Source organism: Carettochelys insculpta, chromosome 28 (assembly GCF_033958435.1).
Source record: "Carettochelys insculpta isolate YL-2023 chromosome 28, ASM3395843v1, whole genome shotgun sequence".
NCBI lineage: Eukaryota > Metazoa > Chordata > Testudines > Carettochelyidae > Carettochelys > Carettochelys insculpta.
In genome coordinates, this window is record NC_134164.1 from 13,413,925 (window position 1) to 13,438,770 (window position 24,846).

Genomic DNA, 24,846 nt, shown 5'->3' on the forward strand with positions numbered 1-24,846 from the left:
CTTTAAAGTGCTACCTGGCTGCTTTTTTGTTTTGATAGTACATAGACTAGCACAGCTTCCTCTCTGTTACTATTCTGATCAACACATTTAACTGGATGCAGTCAGGATCCTGGGTAAGAAGAAGCAGGATAAGATTATTGGTGGATATCTGAATGATCAGTGCACAGCTTTAGCTGACTATTAGATTGGATGCTAGTGATGGTGTCTATTGGTTGTGTAAGAAAAACCAAGTGGCCACACTAATGTCCTGTTTTCAGATGTTCATAACTTTTTGAGTTCTCCTGTGCTGAAATTTTCTATATGTGGCCTCTTTTCCAATGGGAATATTGGCTTATGCTATTGATGATCAATAGTAATGCTTAAATTTCCTTAAATCATATATATATTAGCATAATTTAGCTGGTAGCAAGCAGCTTGGATGTCAAACTGCCTCTGCCTTGAAAAAGAGAAGTTACTCACCTGTAGTAACAATGGTTCTTCGAGATGTGTCCCCGTGGGTGCTCCACAATAGGTGTCGGGCTCGCCCGGCGCCGCAGATCGGAAATCTTCCAGCAGTTTCTCCCGGATTGCGCATGAACTGGAGTGCGCCGCCCCCCTGTGCGCCCCTGGCCGCGTGCACGATCCGGTCCCCACTAGTTCCTTGACCAACCGCCTCGGATGCTCCTCAAAAACACCAGACAGAGATCCGAAGCGGGGAGGATGGGTGGGTGGTGGAGCACCCACGGGGACACATCTCAAAGAACCATCGTTACTACGGTGAGTAACTTCTCTTTCTTCTTCAAGTGGTCCCCATGGGTGCTCCACAATAGGTGACTACCCAGCAGTAACCCAAGTAAGGAGGTGGGTAATCGGTTTATGTGCAGCTTGCCCCCGAGAGGACTGCTGTCAACAGACGGGTATCCTCTTCGAATACCCGAGGCAGGGCATAATGCTTGGCGAAGTTGTCGTAGGATGACCAGGTCGCCGCTCTACAGATGTCTGTTAACGCCATGCCCTTGAAGAAGGCTGTTGACACCACCACCGCCCTGGAGGAGTGAGCCCTGGGCGGGGCCAGCAAAGGAGTCTTTCGAAGTTTGAAGCACATTTTTATACAGGACACAATGTGCTTTGAGATTCTCCGGGAAGAGAGACCTTCTCCTTTTGACCTGGGAGCAAGAGAGACTAGAAGCCTGTCCGTTTTCCGGAAGGACTTAGTTCTGTCTGTGTAGAAGGCCAACGCCCTCCTCACATCTAGGAGATGCAGGCGTGCCTCCTTGCCGGAGCTGTGAGGCTTCAGGTAAAATGAGGGTAAAACTATTGGCTCGTTAAGATTGGACTCCGAAGAGACTTTTGGAACAAAGGCTGGGTGCAGCCTTAAGATTACTGCCTCCTTTGAGAATACTGTGCAGTGCGGCGTTGCCATCACTGCCGCGAGCTCACTCACCCGGCGGGCTGACGTAGTTGCAAGGAGGAAGGTTGTTTTTATCGTAAGGAGACGTATGGGAACTGTGGCTAATGGGTCAAAAAGGTGGACCCGATACCGTGCTGAGCACCAAGTCCAAATTCCACGATAGTGGAAGCGGTTTCCGAGGTGGGGTACAGGTTTAACAGCCCCTTCAAGAACCTGGTAACGATAGGATGGGCGAATACCGTGGGCCCTTCCTTTGTATGCCGAAGGGCTGATATAGTGGCGAGGTGGACCTTTAGTGAGGATAGAGAAAGCCCGCCTCTCTTGAGGTCCAATAAGTATTCTAGTATTACAGGTATAGGAACGTCAAGGGGAGCTAACTGCTTGGCGGAACACCAGGCTGTGAATTGAGTCCATTTGTGCTTGTAAGTCTTCCTGGTGGAGGTCCTTTGGCTACTTTCCAGGACTTGTTGTGCTCCCTCTGTACATGTGCTCTTTAAGGAGCTGAGCCATGGATTAGCCATGCTTGTAGGTGCAGACCCTGAGGGTGCGGGTACACTATGGACCCTTGAGCCCGCGTGAGTAAGTCCGGCGCCACCGGTGGAGGGAGCGGTGGGTGGTCCGACATGCGCAGAAGCAAGGGAAACCATTGCTGCCGATCCCAAGCGGGACTATGAGTATCATGCGAGCTCTCTCCCTTCTGGCTTTGTGCAAGACCTTGCAGATAAGCGCTGCAGGGGAAACGCGTAAAGTAGGGAGCCCTTCCATGAAAACATGACCAGGGACCCCTGCCCCACTCCTGCCCTGGACCAGTACTGGGGACACTTTTTTTTTTTTTGTTGTACTGGGTGGCAAACAGATCGATCTGGGGAAAACCCCCATGTATGAAAAATGCGCTGTAGCAGATTGGAGTGGATCTGCCATTCGTGCGTGATTGCGAAGTGCCTGCTCAGCTGATCTGCATTCACGTTGTGAGCGCCCAGCAAGTATGAGGCTTTCAACGTTATGTTATTGGCGATGCACCGATTCCACAATCGGAAGTGCTTCCGCACATAGGGCACGGGATCGTGCTCCTTCTTGTCAACTGATGTAGAAACATAGTGGAGGTATTGTTGGTATTGAATCCCGACTACTTTGCCATGTAGGTAATCTTGAAAATGTTTGCAGGCGTTGAACGCTGCTCTGAGCTCCAGTATGGATATGTGCAGTGTCTGTTCCGCAGGGGACCATAGCCCTTGTGTTACCTTGTCGCCAATGTGCGTTCCCCATCCCATGTGGGAGGCGTCGGTAGTAAGAAAAATAGAAATTTGTGGTTGGTGAAAAGGCACCCCCACTAGCAGATTCTCGGTGTTTTCCCACCACGCCAGGGATCTGCGCACCTCTGTTGTGGGCGACACCACCCTGTGGACAGTGTGGGTTGCCGGTTTGTAGACGCTCGCCAGCCAATGCTACAGGCTTGACATGTGCGACCTGGCATTCTGTACCACAAACATCACTGCCGCCATGTGGCCCAGCAGCCGTAGGCACGTTAAGACTGGCACCGTGGGGTTGTATGTAATGACTTGCACCAGTGAACTGATTGCGCGGAAGCGGGCGTCGGGTAGGTACACCCTTGCTGTGATAGAGTTTATGCGTGCCCCCATGAACTCTATATGTTGTGTGGGTTCGGACTTTGACTTTGCGAGGTTGATGACTAGGCCCAGCGAAGAAACGTGTCCGCTGTGACGCGTATCATGCGTGAGACCTCTGCCTTCGAGGCCCCTTTCAGCAGACAGTCGTCCAGATATGGGAAAATAAACACCCCCTGTCTATGCAGGTAGGCTGACACCACTGCCAGGGTTTTGGTAAAGACTCTGGGGGCCAAGGAGAGGCCAAACGGAAGAACCCTGTGCTGGAAGCGCTCCTGGCCGACCGTGAAGCGGAGGAAGCGTCTGTGTGCCGGGTGGATTGTTATATGAAAGTAAGCGTCTTGTAAGTGGAGTTCTGCAACCCAGTCTCCATCGTCCGGTGCCGTGAGTATCAAGGCAGCTGTGACCATCCGAAAACGTTGCTTGTGCAAGTAACGCTTGAGGCCCCGAAGATCTAAGATGGGCCTCCGGTGTCCTGTTTTCTTCCCTGGTAGGAAGTAGCGTGAATAAAAACCTTCCCCTGGAATTATTCCGGCTCTCTTTCCACCGCCCTTATGAACATAAGGTGATTCACCTTCTGCTTGAGCCTCGCCTCGTGGCAGCGCCCCGAGGTGAGGCCTGCTGGGAGGCTTCGTCGGTGGAAGCGACTGGGAGGGGATCGCGTAACCCGTGGCTATGATCTCCAGCACCCATTTGTCTGTGGTGATCTTTTGCCATTGGGAGTGGAACGGTCTGAGGCGATGATGGAACATGAGATGGGAGTGGCATTGAGCGAGGGTATTGATAGTGCAGCCCCCGACAAACCCATCAAACTTGTTGCCTTTGGGCCTGACCCAAGGGCATACGGCTTTGTTGAGAATGTCGCCTAGGAGTTCTGTACTGTTGCCGCTATTGATAGCGCCCTTGGCCGTAGCCCCATTGATATTGAGCACGCTGTGGTTGTAAGCGTAGCGCCTTTGCTGAGGATAAAATTTTTCCCTCCTGTATGGGGGAATATAAATGCCCAAGGTTCTAAGTGTAGCTCTCGAGTCCTTACTGGAGTGAGGGACCGAGTCGGTTGAGTCCGCAAACAGCTTTTGTGTATCAAAGGGAAGGTCCACGATCTTCGCCTGTAGTTCCCTCGAGATACCCAACGTCTGGGGCCAGGATTCTCTACGCATGACCACTGCTGTAGCCGTTGAACATGCCGCCGTGTCCGCCACGTCCAGGGCAATCTGGACTCCCGTCCGTGATGCTGCGTAGCCCTCTTGAACAATCGCCTTTAACCCCGGCTTTTTATCTTCCAGAAGTGGATCCATGAGGGGAGTAAGCCCGGAGTAATTATCGAAGTTATGGTTTGCTAGGTGTGCCCATAATTTGCCATTCTCAATAGCAGGATAGGAGAGGAATATACCTTCCTGCCAAACAGCTCTAGCTTCTTAGCATCTTTGTCCGATCCCCCGATTTGTACTGAGAAGCCTTTGACCTCTGCTGGGACAACCCGACCACCAAAGAATTTGGTTGTGGGTGACTGAAGAGGAACTTCATGCCCTTTGCCGGGACGAAGTATTTCTTATCCGCTCTCTTGTTCGTAGGTGGAACAGAGGCCGGAGTCTTCCATATAGTAGTGGCTGACTCCAGAATGGCTTCATCCAGCGGCATAGCAATTTTGGATGAAGCCGGGGGTCTCAAATTTTTCAGGAGTTTGTGATGTTTCTCCTGCACCTCTGCCGTTTGAATGTCTTGCGTGAAAGCCACCCTTTTAAACAGCTCCTGAAACTGTTTCAGGTCATCCGGGGGAGAGACATCCCCGGGGGCCACGGCCTCATCTGGGGAGGATGAGGAGGAACCACTAAGGTAAACCTCCCTCGAACCCTCGGGTTCCTGCGGTCGATGATACACTTGCTCGCTGGAGGATTGTGAAGGAAAGTCTTGGGGTTCTAAAATTAACTCCCCCTGAGACAACTGTGTTTCCGTCCCCGATCGGGAGTGCCCACGGGGGTATTGAGCGGCCGGGGGGGCACCTGCCCCTGGGTGTAGGCCTGTGGTTTGTCTGTGTCCAGCATGATAAGGACAACCATGGCAGCATGGGCAAGGGTCCGGGGATGGAGACCTGGACCACTCATGGGGTGTGTGCCCCCCGATGTCTGGGAGAGCGAGACCTCTGCGACGACACAGAGAGAGGTGAAACTGGCTTGTGACAGTACTCCAGGGGATCCAATCCCAGAAATGGTGAAGGTGGCCCAAGCCGTGGTGACATTGGTTGGAGGAACGGAGAAGGAGGTTTTGGTTTTTTTTCCTCTCTTTTCCGGATGGGCCGGTGGAGACACGGGCCGGAGGAGACACAGGCCTTCGGTGCGGCGTGTGTATCACAGGGGGAGGGCTTGGTGCTAACAGCAGCGCAGCCCTGTCCAGAGATGGACTGCGGTGCCAGGTTTTTGATGTTGCCTTGCCCCTCCGCTGCGGGGCCGGCACCGCCCCCTCCCGTGCCGGGGATCTCGGCCCCGCTGTCAGCGCCGCGCTCAGCACCGTCAGCTGCGGTGCCGTGCGGGTATCCCCCTCCGGTGCCTGCAGGCTCCGTGCCTGGCGCCCCTGCACCGCTGGTGCCGTGGGGGTCAGCGCCGCCTGTGGCGATGCCGCCAGTTCCGGCGCTTGCCTGGCTGACGCTGTAGGCACCGCGCGTGCCGGCTGTTGTATAACCGGAGGCTCAGCCTCTGCCACGTGCGCTGCCGCGCTGCCGTTTGCCTGAGTATGCAGCTGGTGGCTGTGTGCTCCGCTCGTCCTGCTTGCTGCAAACGCACGGCAAGGATCAAGCCAGGGAGAGTCTTCTCCGTTTCTGCACTGAGGGGGCCAGAGAAAAACTGCCCTCCTCTTATGCAACCCAGCGGGCCGTTCTGGGTGAGGCTTCTCCGGCAAGGTAGCCTGTAATTCCCCCAGGCATCGGATGCCTTCGCTATGCCCCACGGAGGCCGGCTATAGCTTCACGGCATGACTCCCGCTTTGTAAAACCTGAAGAGGCCATTGCGGTGAGTCCTTTGCTGTTAATAGGGTACTTAGCACTTAATCCGTGCCTTTCCACCCCAAATAGCGATCACCGGCCTGAGGCAGCGGGCGGCCTAAATGGCCTTCACATCCGCTCTTCTCTTCTCCGCTCCTCTTTTTCCTTTTTTTTTTTTTGCTGATATTCTCTTTGTCTTTGCTTTCTCTCCTTTTTTTTTTTTTTGTTTAATAACCGAAAACAACAAATTACACGTGGAAAAAAACCACTAAGTCATCTGACTGTGGCCTTAGCCTGAGCGGATTCCGTCTGCAACCGATGGCGGTTGAGAAGGAACTGGCGGGGACCAGACCGTGCATGCGGCCGGGGGCGCGCAGGGGGGGCAGCACGCGCCGGCGCATGCGTGATCCAGGAGAAACTGCTGGAAGATTTCCGATCTGCGGCGCCGGGCGAGCCCGACACCTATTGTGGAGCACCCACGGGGACCACTCGAAGAAGAACTATTATTAAGCACAGAGGGTGTTTCCATGTCTAGCATGTCTCAGTGGTGCCAGTTCAGACATGCTGGTTCCTTATTACAAGTTGGTTTTCTAAGCTGCCAGTCTTACCAACTCAGCTTGGGCAGGGCTGTCCCTTGGAGAGTGCCGGGCCTGGGGCATTGCTCCCCCACCAGTGCCCCAGGGTGGGGCTTACAGCAACCCCCCCTCACTGAAGGCCCTTCCCCAGCTCCACTCCTTCCCGCCAGCTCCGCCCCACTCCGCCTCTGCCCCTTCCCTTCCCTGCTCTGCCCTCTTGCCCGAAGAACCCTCCCGGAGTGAAATAAGCTGGGGGGTCACTGGAGGAGCCTGGCACAGGGCTGCAGCAGGGGTCGGCCTCCCCTCCTGCACTCACCAGGCAGCAGGAGCTGGGATGACCTGGCAGCCTGCTCTGCTCTGCCCCTCTACCCTCTCCTAGACTGCTGCGCTCTGTTTCACTGCAGCAGCAGGAAGTGGAGAGCCCTGGGGCCATGAGGCTCTGGTTCCTGCTGCTGCAGTGGGACACGTCTCACCAAGCAGGGAGAGGGCAGTGGTGCAAAGAAAAGCTGCCAGGTCACTCCAGCTCCTGCCACCACAGTGGGAAGGGGGATGGAACAACCCACTGCAACCACCCTGTGCCAGGCCCCCAGATAATCTCAGGGTCACCTTGGGCTCTGTCCATAGGATGGTTGAGATGGTCACCAGTGGGCCCCCAAAAGCTCAGGGCACAGGGCGGCTGCCCTGAACCATCTTATGGCCAGGACAGCTCTGAGCCTGGGATCCAAGAGTCAAGCTGGGTTCTCCGGGAGCCACTCTCACTTTAGGCAAACCAACCAGCTGCCCAGGCACAGGTTTTGGGAGCAGTGAGGCTTCTGCGTGGGGCTGCCAACCTGCACTGCCTCCCTCTCCAGTGCGACCCAACTGCCCCCGCCATGACAGCAGGGAGAATTAGGGGCCCAGGGCAGCACCTTCTCCTCCCCCCAGCACCTTGTTCAAGTTCTCCAGAGTGGGTGGGGGGCAGTGGCCCTTGGTGCTCCTTGTCTCCAGTGCCTATAAGGAAGACGTGGCACACCGACGTTTTGCGTACAGTGGGAGGATGTCTTTGTGGTTCTTTCCTTCTTTCTCTCACCCCACCAACAAAGAACACGTACATCACCGTGCAGCACCTCATTAGGCTGCTGAGCAACAGCTTCCCGTGTAGGACAGTATAATAGTATGTCACTTTTCCTACAGCCCCAGAGGCAAGTGGATAGCACCTTGCGATGCTGGAGGCTACACCGTGTGCACCAGGCAAAGAGCTCCTGTGGAAATCATTCATAGAGCTGGTCAAATAATGGAAGATACTACTTACAGATTTGAAGGCTAAACCAGCTCGTTATAAACCTCCAGTCTGACTTCCTGCTGGACATAGGCCAGAAAACTCTGCCCAGCAAGCCCATAACTCCCATCTGAGCTATTCACGGGCATTTGGCATGTAAACAGGGAAGCATATGGAACGTGACAGCAGCAGCAGTAGAATCAGGAGCAGCGGTAGCAGAGTAAGGGATAAAGTCATAGGTTCAGGAGCCTGCTCCACCTGTGAGCAGGTCTCAGGTTGTCACTGTTCATTTCTGGTGGAGCAGGGCATTGTGTGGAGGTGAAGGGTGGCAGATGATGACTGGGAGAGTGGTTAGGTTCCTGCTGGGTGGGAAGGCGTCATGTGACTGGATTTTGGCATTGGCTATAGAAGCCATTTCTGTCACCATGTCACCAAATCTTGTGCCAGGTGGCCCAAGTGAGGTATCTCCTGAAAGCTGGTGGTGCCCTGAATTGGTCGGTCTATGTTACTTGTATGTCTGTGCCACATTTGTATATGAAGATATAGACATAGGTTCAATAACTGTATTAGAAATGTTCAGAGCCAACGGTACGCAATGGGAGGTGTGGTTGGTGGCCTCTCCAGCCAAGACGTATGGTCTGTAAAAAAGGGAGCAGATTCCCAGACATCAAATACACATCTCAGGGATGTGGGACTGTCTCCTGGATGCATCCTATGGCAGAGTGCCACAGCAGCCCACCTGAGTCAGATCCTGACTCTCCAGTGCCTGAGGGGAAGGAAAAAGGAAAACTATAAGTGGGGTCCAGGGAGGGTCCATCTAATTCTAGGTCTTCCAGCCACCAGGAGTTCAGCCTGTCTGGACTGAGGGCCTGCCCCTCAAAAGGACGCTTGCTGAGACTTTCAAGAATCAGCATAGAACATTAACAGAGAGGGGGCCGTGCTGGTCTATACACTACCAAAACAAAAAGCAGTCAAGTAGCACTTTAAAGACTAGCAAAATAATTTATTAGGTGAGCTTTCGTGGGACACACACACTTCTTCAGACCATAGCCAGACCAGAACAGACTCAATATTTAAGGCACAGAGAACCAAAAACAGTAAGCAAGGATTACAAATCAGAAAAAATGGTCAAGTTGAGCAAATCAGAGAGTGGAGGGGGAAGGTCAAGAATTAGATTAAGCCAAGTATGCAGATGAACCCCTATAGTGACTCAGAAAATTCCCATCCTGGTTCAAACCACACGTTAACGTGCCAAATTTGAATATAAAAGAAAGTTCGGCTGTTTCTCTTTGAATAGCGGTGCAAAAACTTTTTTTCAGTAACACGCATACTTTTAAGTCATTAACAGAATGCCCCGTTCCATTAAAATGCTGACTAACTGGTTTGTGGATCTGGAGTGTTTTGATGTCCGTTTTGTGCCCATTGACCCTTTGTCTAAGGGAGTTTGAAGTCTGTCCAATATACAAAGCATCTGGGCATTGTTGGCACATGATGGCATATATGATGTTAGTAGAGGAGCATGAGGAAGTTCCCGTGATTCTGTGAGTAACCTGGTTAGGTCCAGTGATGATATTTCCAGAGAAGATATGTGGACAAAGCTGGCGGTGGGCTTTGTTGCAAGGAAAGGTTCCAGGACTGGTATTCCTGGGGTATAGACTGTGGCTGTTTGTGAGCCCAGATGCTCTGTATATTGGACACACTTCTAACTCCCTTAGACAAAGGGTTAATGGGCATAAAACAGACATCAAAACACTTCAGATCTACAAACCAGTTAGTCAACATTTTAATGGAACGGGGCATTCTGTCAATGACTTAAGAGTATGCGCGTTACTGAAAAAAAATTGTCACACCGCTATTCAAAGAGAAGCGGCCGAGCTGGCTTTCATATTCACATTCGGCACATTAACACGTGGTTTGAACCGGGATGGGAACTTTCTGAGTCACTAGAGGGGCTCGTCTGCGTACTTGGCTTAATCTAATTCTTGACCTTTCCTCCTCCCCGCAGCTCCACTCTCCGATTTGCTCACCTTGACCATTTTTTTCTGATTTGTCCTCCTTGATTACTGTCTTTGGTTCTCTGTGCCTTAAATGTTGAGTCTGTTCTGGTCTGGCTCTGGTCTGAAGAAGTGGGTCTGTCCCACGAAAGCTCCTCACCTAATAAACTATTTAGCTAGTCTTTAAAGTGCTACTGGACTGCTTTTCGTTTTGGTAGCATAGAACGTGGCTGACCACCTCCAGAGACACAGAACAAGTCTCCTCCCCAGCCTGAGCTGAGCAGCAGCTGCCATTTCACTCCAGCTGCAGAGGCTCCTACACTGAGATCCCAGGTTTGAGTCAATCTGTTGGTGGTTGCACCATCTCTTGCCAAAGCTTTCAGCCTCAGCTGAGCACTGGGGAATTCAGGGCTGGCAGCCGGTCTGTCTCCCCTGTGTGTGGGCGTGGCTGAGCTGAGCCGTGGATTTACAATGGTGGATCAGACTTTCTGAGATGAGTGTAAGGGGCTGCACTTACTGCTCTCACTGAGGATTCCTTGAGCACGTGCAGTACAGGGGCAGTTGCAGTTTGGCTTTAGAGAGGTGAAAATGTTTGCTCTGAACCTAGTGAGGCAGGAATGTCGGCTGCCCAGCAAGTAAGCTGATCAAATGGGGCATCGAGGACATCACAATACAATGGGGCAGGGTCCCTAATCTCTCCATGGCCTCACACCGATCTTGCCCCTTCTACCTGAGGCCCCACTGCTGGCCAGTCTGGAAGCTAGAGTGTGCAGAAGCTGCAGAGCTTCCCTCTGTCCAGGGTGAGGGGTGGAGAGCAGGATGAGGCCCATGACCCTACCCGCTGGGCTCCCTCACAGGGCAGGTGGGTCTGTGGCTTCCCACAGCTGCCTGCATGGATATTACCCAGACCTGGCTCCAGCTGGGGGACAAGGCCTGAGAGCCATGCCATAAACTACTGCAGCCACTCTGTCTGCCCCAGGGAGTCCAGGGTGTGGGCCCACAGCCCATGTTTCCTTTAATTCTTTCCATTTGTGTGCAGAAATGCTTTCCTGAGCCCTGCCGCATGCATGGCTGTCCACCACCAGTAGAAACACACACTGCCAGCCATGGGCACTGTGGGTGCTCTGCCAATCGGCTGGGTGGCACCTAAATCTCTCCCAAGTGCTCAGCTTACAGGAGACACCCAGGGGCTGCTCTTCTTCCCGCCCCCAGTGCAGGTCTAAATGCCCCCAGACATATAGAAACTGAAAAGTTAATGCCCAAAATGCTGTGGCAGTGCTACAAAGCGCAGCGAGTCGTTTGCTGAGGGGGAGGTTTCACAAGAGCGAATGATGCTGGTGCTGGCGCACTGTGCCCAGAATACAAAAACTAACCAGAGAGCATCAGTCTGTCCCAAAGAGCTTCCAGCTGCGTGCAGAACAGCTTGATGAGCATTTGGCTTCTGAGCCAGGCAGGAATGGACAGGGCTTGACGTGTTCACCAGCTCTCGCTGGCAGCACTGGCATTAAGGATGCAGCACAGTCATCGATTTTTGCGAAAGAATTGTTGACAACTTTGAAATCACAGAGGAATTTTTCTCAGTGGAGTCAATAGCTGTGTCTACACGTGCACGCTACTTCGAAGTAGCGGCACTAACTTCGAAATAGCGCCCGTCGCGGCTACATGCGTCGGGTGCTATTTCGAAGTTAACTTCAACGTTAGGCGGTGAGACGTCGAAGTCGCTAACCTCATGAGGGGATCGGAATAGCGCCCTACTTCAACGTTCAACGTCGAAGTAGGGACCGTGTAGAAGATCCGCGTCCCACAACATCGAAATTGCCGGGTCCTCCATGGCGGCCATCAGCTGGGGGGTTGAGAGATGCTCTCTCTCCAGCCCGTGCGGGGCTCTATGGTCACCGTAGGCAGCAGCCCTTAGCCCAGGGCTTCTGGCTGCTGCTGCCGCAGCTGGGGATCCATGCTGCATGCACAGGGTCTGCAACCAGTTGTCGGCTCTGTGGATCTTGTGTTGTTTAGTGCAACTGTGTCTGGGAGGGGCCCTTTAAGGGAGCGGCTTGCTGTTGAGTCCGCCCTGTGACCCTGTCTGCAGCTGTGCCTGGCACCCTTATTTCGATGTGTGCTACTTTGGCGTGTAGACGTACCCTCGCAGCGCCTATTTCGATGTGGTGCCGCGCAACGTCGAAGTTGAACATCGACGTTGCCAGCCCTGGAGGACGTGTAGACGTTATTCATCGAAATAGCCTATTTTGATGTTGCTACATCGAAATAAGCTATTTCGATGTTGGCTTCACGTGTAGATGTAGCCAATGAAAGGCACAACTCAGGACCCAGATTTATAGGAGAGGGTTTCTGCCAGCCTTGAACATCTGAAACTCCCTGGAGTAAAATGGCAAATGTAAGCACAGATGGATCACTCTATTTATCTGAAACAAACGTCTGACTTTTAAAAAGCACTCAGGGCAAAGTAAAAGAATATGACCCTGGTAAAGAGGCGATGAAGTATGGGAAGGCAATGGGCAGCCCTCAGTGGGGAAAGAACAGGCTAAGGGCTATTTAGAAAAGCTAGACATAAACAAATCCATGGGTCTGGATTTAATGCAGCCCAGGGTACTGAGGGAATCGGCAGATGTCATTGGAGAGCCTTGACCATTATCTCTGAAAACTCATGGAGATCAGGAGAGTTCCCGGATGCCTGGAAAAAGGCAAATGTAGTGCCCATCTTTAAAAAAGGAGAAAAGGACAATCCAGGGAACTATAGACTAGTCAGCCTTACCTCAGTCACAGAAAAATCATGGGAGGCGGGAATCCTCAAGGAAGCCATTTTGAAGCACTTGGAAGAGGCAAAAGTGATCAAGAATAGTCAACATGGATTCACTAAGGGCAAGTCATGTCTGGCCAATTTGATTAGTTTGAATGATGAGGTAACTGGCTCTGTGGACGTGGGGAGTCAATGGATGTGAAATACCTTGACTTTAGCAAAGCTTTTGATACAGTTTCCCACAATATTTTGCCCATAAGCTAAGAAATTATGGTTTGGATACATGGACTGTAAGATGGATAGAAAGCTGGCTAGACAGTTGGGCCTAACGGGTAGCAATCAATCAATAATCTCTGGTTGGTGGTCAGTTTCAAGTGGAGTGCCTCAAGGATCAGTTCTAGAGGCAATATTGTCCAACATCTTTATTAGTGACCTGGATGAGGGGATGGATTGCACCCTCAGCAAATTTGCAGATGACACTAAGCTAGGAGGTCAAGCAGGTGTTTTGGAGGGTAGGGATAGGGTCCAATGTGACCTAGATAAACTGGAGGACTGGGCCAAAAGAAATCTGATGAGGTTCAACAAGGTCAAGTGCAGAGTCCTGCACTTGGGAAAGAAGAATCGCAAGCACTGATACAGGCTGGGGACCAACTGGCTAAATATCAGTGCAGCAGAAAAGGATCTGGGGATTACAGGGGATGAGAGGCTGGATATGAGTCAAGTGTGCCCTTGTAGCCAAAAAAAGCTAATGTCATATTGGGGTGCATTAGGAGAAGCATTTCCAGCAGATCTAGGGCTTGTCTACACTACCTCCCTACTTCGAAGGGAGGATGGTACGTGGGGTGTCGGGAGGTTATTAATGAAGTGCTGCGGTGCATATGCAGCATTGCATTAAGCTAATTCTCCCCCATGGCAACTTCAAAGTGTTAAACTTCTAAGTGCCGGCTTGTGTGTAGCTACTGCTCACCCACCGGTACTTGGAAGTGCCTTGGCAACTTCAAAGTCGCTTTACTCCTCAAATGAGTACACATGAGCCAGCACTTCAAAGTTTAACACTTGGAAGTTGCTGCAGGGGGAGAATTAGCTTAATGAAGTGCTCCATATGCAGCTCAGCACTTCATTAACAATCTCCCGACACCCTACTTACCATGCCCCCTTTGAAGTAGGGAGGTAGTGTAGAGACAGCCCTAGAGAAGTGATTATTTCCCTCCACTCGGCACTGGTGAGGCCACATCTGGAATACTGCATCCAGTTCTGGGCCCCCCCGTACAGAAAGGATGTGGATGGACTGGACCAGGTCCAGTGGAGAGCAACAAAAATGATTAGGGGGCTGGAGCACATGACTTATGAGGAGAGGTTGAGGGATATTGACTTATTTTGCAGAAAAGAAGACTGAGGGGTGATTTAATAGCAGCCTTCAACTTCCTGAAGGGGGGCTCTAAAGAGGATGGAGAGAGACTGTTCTCAGTGGTGTCAGATGGCAGAAAAAGAAGCAATGGTCTGAAGTTACAGAAGGAGAGGAGTAGGTTGGATATTAGGAAAAACTCTTTCCCCAGGAGAGTGGGGAAGCACTGGAATGCATTACAGAGACAGGTGGTGGAATCTGTCTACACTAGCACACTACGTCAAAGTAGCCTAATTCAAAGTAAGAACATCAAAATAGGCTACTTCAACGCATATCATCTACACGTCCTCCAGGGCTGGTGCCATCGATGTTCAACGTTGAAGTAGCAACAGAGAATATCAAAAGGAGCCACTCCAGAAGGAAATGCGGAGTGTCCACACACACAAGCGCTCCCCGTCGAAATAAGGGGCCAGCAAAGCCCCAAGCCACTTCCTTAAAGGGCCCCTCCCAGACACACTTGGCCTGCACAGCACGAGATCCACAGAGCCGACAACCAGTTGCAGACCCCGTGCACGCAGCATGGACCCCCAGCTGCTGCAGCAGCAGCAGCCAGAAGCCCTGGGCTAAGGGCTGCTGCATGCGGCGACCATAGAGCCCCACAGGGGCTGGACAGAGCGTCTCTCAACCCCTCAGCTGATGGCCGCCATGGAGGACCCCGCTATTTTGATGTAGCAGGACGCAGGTTGTCTACACACGCCCTATTTTGATGTTGACCATCGAAGTAGAGCACTATTCCCATCTTCAGATATGAATAGTGATTTCAACATCTCTGAGAATGGATATCCAGCCAGGGAGATATAATAGCAGTCTTCAACTTCCTGAAGGGGGGCTCTAATGAGGTGGATGAGAAACTGTTCTCAGTGGTGTCAGATGACAGAACAAGGAGTAATGGTCTGAAGTTAAAGAGGGGGAGGTGTAGGTTGGATATTAGGAAAAACTATTTCACTGGGAGCGTGGTGAAGCATTGGAATGCATTGCCTAGAGAGGTGGTGGATTCTCCATCCCTCAAGGTTTTTAAGTCCCAGCTTGACAAGGTCCTGGCTGGGATGATTTAGTTGGGGTTGATCCTGCTTGAAGTAGGAGGCTGGACTAGATGACCTCCTGAGGTCCCTTCCAGCCCTACGATTCTATGATTCAATTATGCAACCATCTTACAGTAGCCACATTCAAATTGTACTTGCCTAGTTTATTGATAAGAAGATCATGTGAGACCGTATCAAATGTCTTACTAAAGTCTAGGTGTACCACATCCACTTTGTCCATTATTCACAAGACTTGTTATCTCATCAAAAAAAGCTATCAGATTGGGCTGGCATGATTTGTTCTTTATAAATCCACGCTGGCTGTTACCTATCGCCTTATTTTCTTCCACATATTTGCAGGTGAATTCCCTAATTACTTGCTTCGTTATCTTTCCTGGCACAGAAGCTAAACTAACTGGTCTGTAGTTTCCTTGGTTGTTTTTTTTTCCCCTTTTTATAGATGGGCACTATGTTTGCCCTTTTCTAGTCTTCTGGAATCTCTCCTGACTTCCAGGACTTTACAAAGATGATAGCTGAAGCCTCGGACACCTCCTCTATCAGCTCTTTCAGTATTCTAGGATGCATTTTGTCAGGCTCTGGTCACTTGAAGACATCTAATTTTTCAAAGAAATTTTTAATTTGTTCTTTTTTTTTATTTTGTCCTCTAAACCTACCCCCTTCCCACTAGCAGTCACCACGTTAGGCATTTCTGCATCAGACTTCTTGGTGAAGACCGAAACAAGGTAAGCACCTCTGCCATTTCCAAGTTTTCTCATATTGTTTCTCCCTCCTTGCTTAGTGAACCTACCCTATCCTTGGCCTTCCTCTTCTTCTAATATATTTATAGAACGTCCTCTTTGTTACCCTTAATGTCTCTAGCTGGTGTGGCAGGGCCAGGGTGAAGGAATCCTAAACAAGCAGAAGGGCCTGCAGAGCTGGGTGGGAGATGGCTCAGCCTAATTAAAGCCAGCTGGTCCCAATGACTGGTCCGATGAGAGGCATTTAAAACCCTCCACAGTGGGAAGGGCAGAGGGAGAGAGAGCGGAGCGGAGCGGAGCGGAGAGAAGAGAAGAGAAGAGAAGAGAAGAGAAGAGAGAACAACAGGACCACCAGAGATCATGGGGAGAGAGGGGGAGCTTCTACAAGATCAAGAGTGAAGGCCTGTGACTGCTACGGCCTGCAGAAGGTGCCAGGGTGGAATCATCTGGGGAAGTGGCCCAGGGAGGACAGTTGCCGTGCCAAGGACCAAGGGAGTCAGCTCCTCCCACTGGCAGCTGCACAGGGTCCCTGGGCCAGAACCTGGCACAAGTGAGTGGGGGATGGGTTCCCCCCAGACCACCCCTCGCCCCAGCGAGGGCAACAGGACCCTTAAGGGGTCCTAATGGACTGACCAGAGGACAGAGGCCCAGGAATTGGACTGACTTTGTCACACTTGTTTGAACTCGTTTTGTGCCTTTGCCTTTCTACCCTTGCCCCTGCATAAATGTATTTTTTGATTATATTCATCCTTTGTAATTTCTTGTAATTTCCATGTTTTGTATGACTCCTTTTTGACTTTGAGATCATGCAAGATCTCCTGTCTAAGCCAGGGAGGTCTTTTACCATACTTTCTGTCTTTCCTATGTAGTGATATCGCTTGCTTTGGGTCCTTAATACCATCCCTTTGAAAAATCGCCAACTCTCTTCAGTTGTTTTTCCTCTTAGTCTTGCTTCCCGTGGGATTTTACGTACCAGCTGAGTTTTTCAAAATCTACCTTCCTGAAATCCATTCTCTCAGTTTTGCTGTTCTCCCTTTCACCATTTCTTAGAATCATGAACTCTATGATTCACAGTCGGTTTCTCCCAAGCTGCCTTCCACCATCACATTCTCAATCGGTTTCTTCTTATTTGTTAAAATCAAATCTAGAACTGCTTCCTTTCCTTAGAGTTGATCCTGCTGTAGGCAGGGGGCTGGATTCGATGACCTCCTGAGGTCCCTTCCAGCCCTAGGAGTCTATGACTCTGAGGTGATTTTTCTGCATTGCATTATTCATCAGAAGCCTGTCTGTAAAAATCCTGGGCATTGATCATGTTGTTTGCACAATAGTGAAAACACTGAACTACATCAGAGTGAGGGGACTTAGCAGTCAGCAACTCTTTTCCCCTCTTGAAGGTACCAACACCGAGAACAAGGACCTGCTTTCTCATACATATGGGCACTGGCTCAGCCTAGGAAAGGTAGAGGGCGAGTGTGGCAGCTCAGAGGTGACATTCACATGTTTCTGGAGATGCAGGGGAAAGAAAGAGTTCCCTGAATTGATTAATTCAGACTGGCACGGGACTGCTCTTTATGGTGTGGCCATCTTGGCCTAGGTAAATGAACTTCATGGGAGGTTGCAGAGAAAAAATGTTTGTATACCAATTGCATTCCAGTGTGATCACTTTCAAAGCCAAGTTAGTCTGGGTTTCAATATAAATCCAGGACAAAGTGTTTGCCCACTTTGCAACAATGAAATATTTGGAAACGTTGCCAGAGCAGGCAGAAAACCACAGCAACCTTTTGAATGACTTGCATTCGGAATTTTTCCCATCAATTCCCTGACTTTGGAGAATAGAAAAGACACTGGAACTGGTATCGTGCCTGCTGGCATTTGAGAACAAGAAAGCCCTGCAAGAATTACAACTGGAGCTCACTGAGCAACTGCGCGATTGCACCGTGAAGGAAAAGTATGAGTGGGAATAACTGGACATGTTTCCTTGAGTGAAACAAATTCTCAAATATCTGTCAGATGGCACCAAAAAGCCCTGTTTTGTGCAGCTCCACCTACCGGTGTGAACATTTTCCCTGCTCACTTGCAACAAATCTCTTTATAGATCCCCTATTAACTGATCAGCATCTCAGCTCAATATTGCCGATTTCCACAATGAGAATGACACTGGACGTTGACCAGAGGGGTAGCCGCCTTGGTCTGTATCCACAAAAACAACAAGAAGTCCTGTGGCACCTTATAGACTAACAGATTTTTTTGGAGCATAAACTTTTGTGGGCAAAGACCTGCTTCACCAGCTGCGCAAACGTTTATGCTCCAAACTATTTGTTAGTCTATAAGGTGCCACAGGACTTCTCATTGTTTTTATTAGACTTTGAGTCCATTGTAAAAGGGCGACCAGATATACTGTTCACATCAGTCAAAGAAGGCTTGGAATGCTTGGTTAAAATATTGTGGTGTTATTTATAAATATTATATTATATTATATTATAATAGTTAGTAAGGCTTTACATTTATTTCTGCTAAATGTATCTTTATTAAATAGAAACACACCCTGTATCTCTGAACTGGTAATTTTGTGAGCATTCATGGCCCTCTATACAATTTCTGTGCCCCGAAAATGATTGCCCACCTCTGCTCTCTCTCATGTCTGCATTAGAATGGCTGAGAAAATGGGGCATATGCTACACACAGCAAAAGTCCCCAGCCCCTTGACAGGCCTGAGACTTGGGAGGGAGTCGGGGAAAGATACTGATTTTGGTTTTTGTTGCATTCTCTACTCTTCTGCACCAGAGTGTTGATAATAAATATACCCACAGCTCTGCCCCGGATGCTAGAATAGTCTGCAGCCAAACAAAGGAGAAAGTTGGCGATGTGATTTATTTCCAGTTGTTCCCACAACAGGATAAGTGCTTTCTAATCTGAAAGGAAGGTAGATCCCTGTCCAAGGAGTTTGCCACCCGTAGGCAAACAGACACTGCCGAGGGAAGGAGGACAACGTTCTGGTATGGCCAAGATAAGGTCATGAGAAACATTAGCGAGAGTGGTCTTGGCGGTGTGACGCTTAGGGGAGAGACAAAGCAACAGGCAGCAGGCATATTTATTGCTTCTAGAGTTGAAGAGAACAACAGAGATGGTGCAACAGTCAATGTACGCAGTATTGCAAAGGAAAGGAGCTGGGTGGAGGTATGCCTATCAGCTCAGGAAGCAGCTGAAGTGGAAGAGGAGGAGTCCAGTAGCTCCCTTGGGAAAGGTTTGCGGTGTGAGAAGTGTAATAATGAAAGGCCATTGTGATCTTCCACAGCTGCTGAGGCTTCATCAGCCAGGGAGCTCCAGGGCTCTGTAAACATGAGAACGACCAAACTGGGTCAGACGGAAGGTCTCCCTAGCCCAGTGTCCAGTCTTCTGACAGAGGCCAATGCCAGATGTCCCGGAGGGAGTGAACAGAACAGGGAATCACCAAAGTGATCCCTCTGCTGTCATCCATTTCCAACCTCTGCAAAACAGAGGCGAGGAACACCACTCCTACCTATCCCGGCTAATATCCTCGGATGGACCTAACCTCCATGAATTTAGCTAGTTCTGTTTTGAACCCTAGTAAAGTCTTAGTCTTCACAATATCCCCTGGCAAGTAGTTCCACAGGCCGACTGTGTACTGCCTGAAAGAAAATTTCCTTTTGTTAGTGCTAAAAAAGTGTCTGCAGTGCAGTGGCTATCCCATCTGCCTAACGTGCAAAAAGTGTCTGCAGTGCAGTGGCTATCCCATCTGCCTAACGTGCAAAAAGTGTCTGCAGTGCAGTGGCTATCCCATCTGCCTAACGTGCAAAAAGTGTCCGCAGTGCAGTGGCTATCCCATCTGCCTAACATGCAAAAAGTGTCCGCAGTGCAGTGGCTATCCCATCTGCCTAACATGCAAAAAGTGTCCGCAGTGCAGTGGCTATCCCATCTGCCTAACGTGCAAAAAGTGTCTGCAGTGCAGTGGCTATCCCATCCGCCTAACGTGCAAAAAGTGTCCGCAGTGCAGTGGCTATCCCATCCGCCTAACGTGCAAAAAGTGTCCGCAGTGCAGTGGCTATCCCATCTGCCTAACATGCAAAAAGTGTCCGCAGTGCAGTGGCTATCCCATCTGCCTAATGTGCAAAAAGTGTCTGCAGTGCAGTGGCTATCCCATCTGCCTAACGTGCAAAAAGTGTCCACAGTGTAGTGGCTATCCCATCTGCCTAACGTGCAAAAAGTGTCCGCAGTGCAGTGGCTATCCCATCCGCCTAATGTGCAAAAAGTGTCCGCAGTGCAGTGGCTATCCCATCTGCCTAACATGCAAAAAGTCCCTGGTTCAAAACTGGCCAGAAGCACCAAAGCTTGGGGAAGGGGTAGCCCAGTACTTTGCATGTTGCACTACTAAGCCCATAGTATTTGAGTTGTGGGTGTACCATAGATTTATAGAAAGGCAATAAGATAATCTCTATCTCTTTTTAATTATTCCTGACATTCTGTTTGCTTTTTCAGCTGCTGTAGAGAACTATCCATAAAGACTCCAAGATCTCTCTTGAGTGGTTATAGCTCAATTAATACCATCATAGGTGTGTGTAGTTGGGATTATTTCTTCCAAGGTGCATTACTTTATATTTATCAACATTAAATTTCATTTGCCATTTTGCTGCTCAATCACTCAGTTCTGTGAGGATTTTTTGAAGTTCTTCACAGTCCTAGTTTGTTCTTAACTATCTTGAGCAGTTTAGTATCACCCGCAAATTCTGCCGTTCCACTGTTTACCCCTTTTTCCAGATAATTTTTAAATAGGTTGAAAAGGACTGGTCCCAGACTCTTGGGAACACCACTAATTACCTCTCTCTATTTTGAAAACTTATTATTTACTCCTACCCTTTGTTTCCTGTCTTTTAACCACTTTTCAGTCCAGGAGAGGATCTTCTGTCTTATCCCACAACAGCTTACTTTACTGAAGAGCCTTTAGTGAGGGACCTTGTGAGCAGCTTTCTGGAAGTCTAATTACACTGTATCCACTGGCTCCCCCTAGCGCTAAGGCATGTGAAGGAGCAGAAATTGCTGTGATGGCAGTGGCTCTTTTCAAGAGAGCAGGGGCACATGCACAGTCACTTAAGAGAGATTCAAATGCCTCCCAACTAATTCGGTCTTTGGTTTATTGGTGGTGCACTTTCAAACATGCCTCAGTGCACAAAAATATATTCCGCACACAGACAGAAAAGATTAGAGAAAGTATTTTTCTTGAGTCGTGAACTTTGAAAAGTGTTCACCTGGGAATACTGGCGAATGGGGGAGCTGCCCCCACTATCTCCATGGTGAGACAGGACGTTCTCTGGGGAGCAGACGTGCCACTCCAGAGGTGCCATTTGATAAAAGAGAGTCACTGAAAATCGTGTTGTACTGGCTCAGGTGGCGATTTACAGTTAAATTAACTCATTCAGTGAGCTCATCACTGGTGACGGTGTTACACAGGTGGACGGCTGAGGGTCGGAGCAGTGAAAGGACAGTTGAAGCCTTGGACAGGCAGCCAGACCTACAAGGGCTCATCTAAACCAAACCTGCAAATCTGGAGCTGGCTTAAAAAATGTTGAGAATACAGTTTTCATGTTGTCAGATCCCTCATGTTCACAGAGTCAGAGAATCAGAAGAAATCTCAGGAGGTCATCAAGTTCCACCCCTGCTGAAAGCAGGACCAATCCCAACAACATCGTCCCACCCAGGGCTTTGTCAAGCCAGGACTTCGGCTTCTAGAGAAGAAGATTCCACCATCTCTCTAGCAGCAACGAAGGGTCCTGTGGCACCTTATAGACTAACAGAAAAGTTAGTCATCTCTCTAGGTGACTCATTCCAGTGTTTCACCACCCTCCTGGGGAAATAGTTTTTCCTAATATTCAACCTAGACCACCCACACTGCAACTTCAGACCATTGCTTCTTGTTCTGCCATCCGTCGTTACTGAGAACAGCCCCTCTCCGTCCTCTTTGGAGTCCCACTTCAGGAAGTTAAAGGCCACTGTCAAATCAGTCCTCATTCTTCTGTAGACTCAATAACCCCAAATCCCTCAGCCTCTTCTCACAGGTCATGTGCTCCAGCCCCTTAATCATTTTTGTTGCCCTCCACTCTACTCTCTCCAGTCCATCCCTATTCTTTCTTGTAATGGGGCCCCAGAATTGGACACAATACTCCAGACGCAGCCTCACCAGTGTTGAATAAAAGGGAATAATCACTTCTCTAGATCTGCTGGAAATGCTTCTCCTAATACACCCCAATATGCTGCTAGCCTTCTTGGCTACAAGGGCATATTGTTGACTCATATCCAGCCTCTCAACCACTGTAATCCCCAGGTCCTCTTCTGCTGCATTGCTATTTAGCCAGTCAGTCCCCAACCAGTAACAATGCTTGGGATTCTTCCATCCTAAGGGCAGGACTTTGCACTTGTCTTTGTTACTCTGGACCTTATCCCTACCTCCAGTGTATCTACCTGTCCTCCTAGCTTAGTGTTATCTGCAAGTTTGCTGAGAGTACAATCCATTCCCTCATCCAGGTCATTAATTATTTGGCAGGAATGCATTAATTTTACCAAAACTTTTGATGCAAAAAGTTAATACATTTTGTTTCCAAGATGTCCATTGATTTGTTCATCTAGACAATCATAAAATAGTGAAATCCTAACTGTACTTACTACATTTATATATCTTTCATGTTTGGGCTATAGCGGTGGGTGTTAACCTTTACAGCAGCCTGCACCACTTTGCTTCTCAAAATATGTTCTTGCGATCCTTATCAAAAATAAAGTATGGAGGCGGGGGTCTATACGCTTTTAAATGTATATTAAATATATTTAAAATAGTTTTATGTTATTATTCGCCACAAATAATAGTACAGGAGGCATACAAAAATACACAAGTACTACCCAGAGATGTTGCAGACTTTTGCTGTGAAGTAAACTGTAGCAGCTAATGGAATTCACGCACAGATTTGATGAAACAGAATAGTTGTACTTAGATGCTTGTGCTTAATTTGTGTTTTCGATTATTTACCTTCTAAAAAAATCTGGCATGTCTCTCACCCCCAGAAAGGGCATCATGCACCCCCAGGGAGTGCACGCACCCCAGCTTAAGAACCACGGTCTATAGTATATAGGAGAAAATTAAATGAAAAGTTTCAGCACCATTGAAATGGAGCATTTTGGTGGTCTTGAATCAAACTGGTTTGGGAATTTTTGGTTCCTGGGAAGCTCTGAAGTTTTGGCTTTTTGTTCTGATCCGGAACAACGGTTAAGGGAAATGTTTCGTTTTCCCTTGCAAAGGAAATTCCAGTTCATGACCAGCTTTCCAAAGCCTTCTTGTTGCTGACTCTGGCCCTCGCCCCAGCTTCAGCTCATGTCCCCTGTTAGTTTTTTGAGGCATCCCCAGCCCAATGGGCAGCTTTAGAAGAAACTTGTACATGCTCAATGGTGAGACACTGATGCAGTGAACACCCCAGAGGAGTATGTGGATTTGATGCAGCATCACCTAGAGCAAACACCTCTCAATGTTGTTTGCTCCAAAAGGCAAAACCATGGTAGAAAAGGTGCAACTGGCTTCTGCTATTGAGAGATGGTGCCAGGGTTCAGACCCTGTCTTGGGCTCTGGCTGTGCTACAGCTCTGCAGTTTTGCAAGCTGGATTTTGGCTTCCCACACGGCACAGAGCCATTTGCCGGGTTTGGCTCCATTCTGGCTGTGGGTGAGATCTGGATGAATAATGAATTTTTTGGTCCACTGGCAAGACAGACAAATCAGTTTTCAAAAAGTTGCATTTCAGCCTAAACCGAAAAACCAACATTTTCTACATTCTGGGCTAATCGTAACTTCAGGCGTGCAGGGTAGGGAGGGAGTTAAAACAAAATGGTTTTTCAACCCAACTCGCTATTTTATGGTGTGTTTTCAAACATTTGACCACAAGTCAAGGTGGGAGAAACCCCAGCCATGGGAGGCAGAGGCAGCCCCGGGGCGGGGCGGGGCGGGGCGCTCAGCTGGGATGTGGTGGAACCCGGCCGTGGGAGGCGGAGGCAGCCCCAGGGCGGGGCGCTCAGCTGGGATGTGGTGGAACCCGGCCGTGGGAGGCGGAGGCAGCCCCAGGGCGGGGCAGGGCGCTCAGCTGGGATGTGGTGGAACCCGGCCGTGGGAGGCGGAGGCAGCCCCGGGGCGGGGCGCTCAGTTGGGATGTGGCAAACCCAAGTTCAATTGCCCGATGCCAGGACTGGATTTAACCCTCTGTCTCCCCTGTCCCTCACAATATAGTTACAAGGGCTTGGCAGGCCTGGCCTGAGCAGTTTGGTAGTGCCCAGCTCTCTGAGAAGGAGGCTGTCTGGCTGCCTCTGTCCCCCTGTCTGTCTGTTCCACAGTGTGATGGAGTGGGGGGAGTGCATGTGTGAGTCAGGCTGGATGTCTGAGGCAAGCAGCAGCTCCCAGTGGCTAAGGATGATCCTGGGGCTACAACTGGCAGGTGACACCTCTGCCTGAACAAAGAGCAGGGAGGAGCTGAGCTGGGTTTTTGAATCGGGGGCGGCAGTTAGAGGCGAGGAAAAGGGAGAGCTGGAAGGCAGCCAGCCTGAGGAGGGGGAAAGCTACACCCCAGAGGGGCACCCCTCGGGGTCTTCCCCCCAGGACAGGTTGGAAGGACTGTCTCTGGCTGCTGTGCTGTCGCTTCTGTGAGAAACTGGACATCTGTTGCCTAATAAACCTGCTGTTGTACCTGCTGAGTGAGAGTCTCTCCTGCCAGCGGACGGGGTGCAGTGCAGGGGGACCCCTGAACCCCATCACACTGGTGTCAGGAGTGGGATGCACTGCACCCACGGATGAGCTCCCAGCAGTGGCTGACTGAGCACCAGAGAAGGAAGGAGTCTCACAAGAGCCAGAGGGGGAACAGAGCCATTCCTGCAGCTGCTGCTGGTGAGTGGATACCCCAGGAGATAGCGCAGAGATGGATTATACCCGACTCCTGAAGGCAGAGCTAGCGGGGCTGTGCAGAGAGAGGGGCCTGACCGTGGGGAAGGCGACCAAGGCCCAGCTGATTGCACAGCTGGAAGAGAATGACCGATCTGGGGGGGCA

At 50.0% G+C, this 24,846-nt stretch overlaps 1 protein-coding gene across 3 annotated transcripts in view; it reads right to left on the bottom strand.

Moving 5' to 3' along the window:
- Window positions 1-24,846, bottom strand: part of SCN4A (sodium voltage-gated channel alpha subunit 4) — a 196,797-nt gene that overhangs the window by 115,938 nt on the left and 56,013 nt on the right. The window lies entirely within an intron of this gene.